The sequence below is a fragment of the Bombyx mori genome, chromosome 4, assembly GCF_030269925.1.
Source record: "Bombyx mori chromosome 4, ASM3026992v2".
Taxonomy (NCBI): domain Eukaryota; kingdom Metazoa; phylum Arthropoda; class Insecta; order Lepidoptera; family Bombycidae; genus Bombyx; species Bombyx mori.
This window is the reverse complement of record NC_085110.1, coordinates 4,518,703-4,527,219: the sequence shown is the minus strand read 5'-3', so window position 1 is coordinate 4,527,219 and position 8,517 is coordinate 4,518,703. Positions and strand designations below refer to the sequence as shown.

Genomic DNA, 8,517 nt, shown 5'->3' with positions numbered 1-8,517 from the left:
AGCTGTTTATATTAATTCCAAATGAGGTTTAAACATTAAAGTATTTGTGTGTAAAAAAGATCCTGGTACATAGTTATTTTTTTTGGAACGAAGTTCCTTATGGGACGATGCAGAGGGGTACTCTAACCGGGAAAAAACGTCCGTAACGTAAGATTTTTATTATTTATGTATAGTCTGAGTATGATGGCTATACAGTGTCTAATGTATAGACTACGTGATCTACGTCATATAGATAACTGTTTCTTTGTATATTATTATTATATATATTTTTATAAATCATTGTGAATAAAATAAAGTTGATAACTTTGTAAAGTAGTTTTAATTTATCAATAAAAAAATCATAATAAAAAATGAATAGAACATAAAATTAACATTTTTATAATAAAGATTTTCCTTCCTATCTGGTGTCCCACGACACCACACATCTTTTTTTTTTATTTATTAGGCACACAATATCAATCACAAGCCAAAAAGATACATAAAAAACACAAGTAAAAAGAAACAAAATCTGGCTTGCAACATAGGCCATGTGCGCACGACTAAGCAAGACAAAATGCTGAGTTTGTACACAATGGTTCTTACATCTATATGACAAAACAACACGATAACGAAATTTTATAAATTTTATTCACAATATACAATTAAACAACAACAACAACACAGTAAAAAGTATTTCGAAATATTACCTCGTAATTACCTCGCGTTTGATTCGCCGAAAGCCATACAGCACATTGCGGGTTTTTCTTTTACATTGGACTTTTCAAAAGACGGGAAAATGTATGGGGGGCGGGGAAGGGAGCGGGGGCGGTGGGCGTGAAAGGGCGGTGCCTCGTGTCCCTACTCTACCATCGGATACGTGTTTTATAACACTTTACAGAACATTACGCAATCGACTCGCTTATTGATTGAGAGACACTTTTGTGATTCCTGTCAACGAAATTCGATACTTGTATTCCAATTGGTCGGTAAGTTGAACATGCGAGTCGTTAATATCTGCACAGCCAAACAAAATTTCGTTCATATTAATATGTGATAATAGTTTTTTTTATTGCTTAGTTGGGTGGACGAGCTCGCAGCCCACCTGGTGTTAAGTGGTTACTGGAGCCCATAGACATCTACAACGTAAATGCGCCACCCACCTTGAGATATAAGTTCTAAGGTCTCAGTATAGTTACAAGCCGCCCTTCAAGCCGAAACGCATTACTGCTTCACGTCAGAAATAGGCAGTGCGGTGGTACCTACCCGCGCGTACTCACAAGAGGTCCTACCACCAGTATAATTCACTTCTGTAAATGTAGGTAAATCTGAACATATCGTATCAGAACAAATTATCTGTTTAATATTTCCGAGGTTAGACAAAAAAAGAAAAGTTAGACATCATTATTTCTCCTATTATTATTAAAAATATTCCTTATCTAGACTAATGGGTAATTTACATTTAACATAAACGAAAAAACAAGATATTAAATTGGAGATAAAATGAACACTAAGAATGTCAATCCCAATTTTTATTATCTATGTTAAGAGTACAGACCATAAAATATTTCATAAACATTCGCTTTTTTAAATACTTAAAAACATAGACCAATAGAGTAGTAACAACTGGCTACCGAAAAATAAGCCGTGTATTTAAAAAAAATATCTAGATTTATTGTAAATGTAATTGATGTATGCACGTGCGATGATGCGTAAAACGTAACGTACAATTTTCGATTTCAAGTCCAGCGCGTAAAAATAAATAAATAAAAAAGTATAGATTAATAAAATACGATAAAACGCGAATAATTTTCCAATAGCAGAGAGCGTCAAAATCACTTTGTCTCAAACGTCAATTTTAACTTCTAAGATGTAACTTAAGTCTTACTGATAAGTAATCGTCATTGAAACAAAATTACTCGAACCTTAATATTAACGCTTTAAGATTCAAATTCGTTTGAAAAATAACGTAAAACTAAACTGATGCAAATGAATATTATGCTTCTACAACGTCTTTACTGTTAATGCAATAAAGTTGAAGGTCTCATGAATTATTTCTTAGGTATGATTGTGTATGGGATTGACGTGTCGATCGGTACTTGAATGATTATTAATAATCATGTCAATTCAGCGCCCGTGAGAAATATTTTAAAACGAACTCTACTATTAATTTAATTGGGAATTATTTAATAGTAAGGATTCACTCACTGATCGTCAATACTAGTTTTATTCTGTGGCTTTGCTTCTGACACTTCTTTATTACGACTGTTTACTTGGATAAACTTTATATGAAATTTAAAAAAACTGTTCTAGATTTAAATAGGCAAACCAAATAATAAAAGAAAAATATATTTTCTTAATTGTTGTTTTTTTTATAACGTTAAAGCTGGTTAATGGATACTAAGTAAAATTCAAAATCGGTTGACATAGAAATTAGGTAATTAGGTAATCCTTGGTGTTCAATTTCTGAACGTCAAAGTGTCAGCGAGTGACGTGTCGGTGATTATATTAGTCGAATTTCGTAAGTATCATAAGATTTGTATGTAATTGAAGAAAAAAACATGTATTGAAATTTGAAATGGAAGTTAAATTTTTTTACAATTACAATTTTTGTGAAAAGCTTGTCTTGTCTCTAATTTTTCCGCTCTTTCTCTTCCACGGATAAGGAATAACATCGTGTCCGAAAAATAAAACCCGGTAAAAATATAATTTGCGTAAGTACTGGTGGTATGGAGTCTTGTGGGCCCCCACAAATAGGTACTACCACTGTGTTCTACTGTAAAGCTGTGAAAGAGCTCGTGTCTTAAGGTGAGTGGCGGCGCATACATTGTTGATGTCTATGGGCTTCGGCAACCGCTTAACACCGGGTGTATCATGAGCTCGTCCACCCTCCGAGCCATAAAAATAATAATAATCGTTTGATTCGTTAAGTGTCGGTTCGTTCCTTTTTATAATTAATGGAATTACATTTTTAAGGTAATGTGAGAGTGCGCTGAGTCATCGTAATATTAGCTGTCGTGGTTTTTTCTATAATTCTTGTAAGACGTAAGTGAGAATTGGTAATATTGTTGTTGTTTTTTCTTTTCATCAGTATAAGGCAAAGGGTTATAAGTGTATCAGGTAACGCCTTAACAATTCTTTGCAGGTCCATACTTCTATAATCTGTTATAATCTATATATATAATCTATAATCTGTTATAAAGCACTTTTAGCCAGTATTATTTGGAGTAACTATTTGGTATAATATTACAGCCTTTGGGATTTACTGTTTATCTTTTTTTTAGAATTGAAACTTTTTTTCCTACCTATGCTGATAGCCTTGAGAGGCTATTTCAGCTATACCCTAATGTGTAGGTGAGCTCACGGGGTTCAAGCCGGAAATATTGCTAACACTGGCCCTAGCAATAGCAGTGCTTCGCAGAATTTTCCACCGGATCGGAAACGCGACCCACTAAGAAGATCCGGCGTGAAACTCAGTGGGTTTGAAACTATACATGTTATACTTCAACTAGTAACTGTATCCGAATTTCATGTTTTAATAATCACCACTAACTAACCAACCGCGAGACCTACTATTGGTATCTCTTACTGGTGGTAGCACGTTTTGTGAGATCGCACGGGTATGTACCACTATCCTGTCTATTCCTGCCGTAGAGTAGTAATGCGTTTCGGCTTGAAGGGTGGGACAGCCGTTGTACTGTAAAAACGGAGATCTTAGAACTCATGTCTCGTGGTGGGTGGCGACATTTACGTTGTAGATGTCTATGGGCTCCGGTAACCACTTAACAAAGATGGACCGTAAAAAGTTCCTATATAGGGACAAATTAGTTACGAAACGAAGAAAAAATAATCTTTTTCCGTTCTTGGAAAAAATTGTTAAAAAACGTTCATCTAAAACTCAAGATAGAGACATTATTCTGTGATATTCTGTGCGTATTTAATAATACGTTTGTAAACACATGCCCATCACGGGTTCCGAGTGTGGCGAAGCGATCGCATTCCGATCAAATTGCTAATCAGATAACAATCTCTGGATCATTATTGCACGTGATGAAAATTTCGGAATTTATTTGTCGATTTCGGATGCGGCATATTCATGAACAATAAATTCGTGTTGTGTTTTTCAGCTTTTAGTTTTGCTTTGGGGTCGTTAATTTATATTAAAGTGTTTTTATTTTTGTCAACAACTTAAAATAAAACAATACTACTACAATAATACTAACAATAAAAAATTGACAATAACAACTGCCGGCATAGGCTGATTTATTCTTTGAACCACCACTTAAAAAAATTCACAAAATAGAATAAAAATAACAAGCATCAGTTTAATTCATTTTGCCTAGTTTTAACAATTTGATAAACACATTCAACTTCTAATTTTGCCGTTATGAATTTTGTAATTATTTCGTGACTATAATACGATTATAATAATATATATCAGCAGATACGAAATAACATGAATATATGAAATAAATGCAATATTATAAGTTTCCGATTATTATTTATACCGCGTCCATGATTTTGATTATAAGCTCCATGTAACAGAAGCGAAATTCGATCGAGAAAAATAAGGCGGCGCAAAGATTACAGGCTGCCCTCTTGTAATTTGCACCCAAAATTAATTTATTAAACTTTGTCTGCGGACCCACGGACTTGCTGCATGCAATACGTATGCATACGTAATGATTTGTTTAAAAAAAAATCAAAACCAATATTTGAGAATTTTCATTTAAATTTACCTACCCACACCTAAATAAGTAATTGAAAAATAGTAAAATATCTATGTTGTATAGCCCTTTACTGCTGAGCTTATTTTCATATGGTTGGCAGAAATTACTAAACGATTGATTGCAAAAAAGTACCTTATTAAAAAATTTAACTTTGAAAAAAATATAAAAATCAATGCTAAATTAACAGCAACAGTTCTAAATTGTTATTTAAGATTGTTATTAACTTACGTCATACGTGTGCGCCCCGTACAGGTCGATACCTAATAAGTATATTCAAACTGCGCAATAGTCGGTATTCCGATGCTCCGCACTTTATACGCGTTAATAGAGAGTTGATCTATCGACGGTTCGCGCTGAAAGGGTTAAAAGCTAAAAACCACGCTTAAATAACACACTGAACTAGCATTTAAATTCATCTTTTGTTTATCCTATTGATACTGGTCAAGATGTTAGAGCGAAGTTACGTAATTATTATTACTAGTGGTCCCCAGGTAGTCGAAATTCGACTATAATTAATTGAAAGTATAAGTTTGTACACTATTATGATTCTATTGTTAAAGGCTAATAAACTTCTATAATCATAAATTTCGCAAAGACTAGGTACCTACACTTTAGATTAGACAATATTAATAACGACAAACCATATTTAATCTATTCTCAATTTGACCACAGATTATAAGCAATAAAAAAAGTTTGACAATAAGCAAATAGTATGCATGTGTGTCAAATATATGGTAGTGTTAGTAATGTTTTTTTTTAATTGATTTAATGTATTTTTTATGCTTAATTTAAAAAAAAAAAAACATTTTGCACTCATTCTCTATAAGTGTAGGAAATTTCATACTCCTCCGTCCGCGCAACTTTCGTAAAAAGGGTTACAAAGTTTTTGCTTCACGTATTAATATATATATAGTTATGTTGGCATCTTTCCCTAGCTATTCGCTGGTAACCTATGAGGCTATTTCAGCTACGCCCTGACCGGTAAATGAGCTCAATCCGAATCCGTCAATAAAAACCAAATGTCAGATAAGGCATTTTGTCGAATGTCCATTGACTAGATATATTTATCTTTGTCCATTCATAAACATTGAGGGCAATGAACAATAACAATGAACTTAAAGATTGCAATGAGATGATGAGAATATATAAGATGAATGAGAATTGATTTTCCTGTATTTTTTATAATGGCAAACGAGTTATGTTTCCTGGCCCATTGATGACGATTTGATATTTTGAAACTTTTAAATACAGGTTGAAAGGAGAAATAAAGATTTCTAAAATTGTACCCATTAAGAGAGCTGAATTTAATATTTATTTTAGGTAAAACCATGGGTTCGTTCCATCACTAACATTATTACTTATGTGAAATTTAATAACGTGGTGACGTCAGATATGAACTTAACACTATTTTTAAGGATTTTTCATGATCGTGTAATAAAAACCAAACTCACTGTATTCATTTATTTAGTACTAGCTAACCCGGTTTGTTTTTATATAATTCCGAGATTTTTTATATTTTCTCACCTTTTAAACCTTCCCTGGACTTCCACGAATAATTCAAGACCAAAATTAGCCAAATCGGTCCAGCCGTTCTCGAGTTTTAGCGAGACTAACGAACAGCAATTCATTTTTATATATAGAGATAATCTTGTGAATCCGCACCGGTAGACTTAAGGACCTATTTCTACCGTTCGACTGTCATTACGAAAACCGTAGGCACAGAATTTAACATTACGTTATGGTATTATATTCGACCGCCTAGAAGATATAAGTAAAACCTTTGTAGCGGTTTGTGCAAAGCCGTATTCGAATTCATTAAGTCAGCTTCATTTTGGATTCACTAAATTTGAATTATTTAGCCGACGTTTACTAAGTTGTCTCCAAGCATTGTAGACAGCTACTTTTTCCTACCTATTCTAGTAACTTCGATGGGTTATTCTAGATTAGCCGAGCTAGTAGGTGAGCTCTCGGGACTCAAACTGAGACTGTTGCTAGCACTGGCCCTAGCAAGAGCAGTGCTTCGCAGAATCTACTACCGGATCGGAAACGCGACTCACTGAGCAGATCCGGCGAGAAACTCAGTGGGCTGTATCTATGGGTTAATTTACTCACCGAGCCCTTCGTCGCAAGCGGCGGGTTGGGCGAGGACGGTGACCGGTGTTTGTGGTACCTAAAAGCACCGTTAATGCATCGGGAGGTTCGGTAATGACGTCTTTAGGGCAGACAGCTATTGCAAATGTTACCTTTGATGATGTCGCGTCTGTTGCATTATCAGTTATAAATATTAGGCTTATCTCGCATACGTTTTTAGATCGCTTATCACTGCGCTATGCTCACGTAACAAGAAGACCCTTCCGCTTCGTTTTACGTCTTTAACTTATTTAATTGTATCGATTATAATTCATGCTTATCATAACGACGTCCACCGGCTATCTGCCTTCAAAATATTTGTAAGTTTTCATTCAGTTTTAATACGACCGTTAACGCCATTAAGCGTTTTTAGTTCCACGTTCAATTTTATCATTCATAAGTTGTTTTCGTAATAAATTTATAATTTTAGAGCCGCCCTAGCGATGTGGTCTAGCCTTCGTTTATAAATTTTATCATTTAACGCCTCGATCACGTGCCGCACACTCGGCACTAAACCTACACGATTTACTCTCAAAATCACATTAATGTCAGGCTGAGTTCGGAACTTCTGCTTTGTGTAAAGTGCATTGATAATAATCTGGTTCATTCTCAGGCGGGGGAAAGAGACGGGTATGCGATTCGGTAACGGCGCGACAGGGAGAGGTGACGCTGAATAGAAACATCAAAATTTTACAGCGTTTTTATTACGTAGATGTTTACGTGTTGCGTCCGGTTCGCCTGCAGTAAGTAGGCGTTTATCCGAATGCTAACGTAAAAAAAAAAAAAAAATTGTATTTCGAATGCTCGAGACTATTCCGGATATTAAATAGATACACGGGCGTTAATTATATTAACGTGTGAAAACATTTATGTAATCGAATTTTAACGTGTTTGAATTAATCTTAATATATATTTTTTTTCCGTCTGTTTTATTGATTCTTTGCGGTCGTTATGAGCGACGAAATGAATTTGTTTTATGACGTGTTATGGAAATACGTACGCTTTTGAGTGGAGTTAATTTATTGGCGCGAATTGTCTGTTTGTTCTAATAGATTGGGTGGTATGTTTTACTGATGGCGTTACAAGCTTGCAGGAGTACTTATCGCATATATTTTTGTGTCGTGATGTCCATGAGCACCATTTACGTGATGGTATTCAAGGCTTTTGGCAATAACTTAACAACAGATGGGCCGCGATCTCTTTCAATCATCTTAAAAAAAATTGGTAGCTATTTCCTTTCATTAATAATAGCGAATTACTTTTATACAAAATCTAGGAAATAACATAGAAATGATTAAATTTATATTACTTTAAGTAAGTTTTATCTTCAAATGAATTTGAAGTATATGAAGATAAAATTGCACAAGTGTCGTGGAGCACTGCTGGTGTAGTGGTATCATGCAAGATTCCCATTCTTGCGACCCGGGTTCGATTCCCGGGCAGTGCATTCTTTTTGTCATTAATTTAGAAACAACCACTTCTTAAATTACAATAATATTCAAAACCGATTTACGTAAAAACACTGAAAACCTTTTTTTTTACTAAATTGTTTTCAAGTAAATTATCAAAAGAATCTCAACGTAACGAAATTCTTTGAATTTCGGGGACAAAGCGAACGCGGTAGGTATTGGGGACATTAAGCGCCAAAATTCTCATGTGAAAATATTTCTTGGGTCCCTGG

At 34.5% G+C, this 8,517-nt stretch overlaps 1 non-coding gene across 1 annotated transcript; it reads left to right on the top strand.

Moving 5' to 3' along the window:
• Positions 1 to 8,212: 8,212 nt before the first annotated feature.
• On the top strand, positions 8,213 to 8,283 carry TRNAG-CCC (transfer RNA glycine (anticodon CCC)). Its single transcript has one exon. It is a non-coding gene; the product is annotated as a tRNA-Gly (tRNA).
• The last annotated feature ends 234 nt before the right edge of the window (positions 8,284 to 8,517 follow it).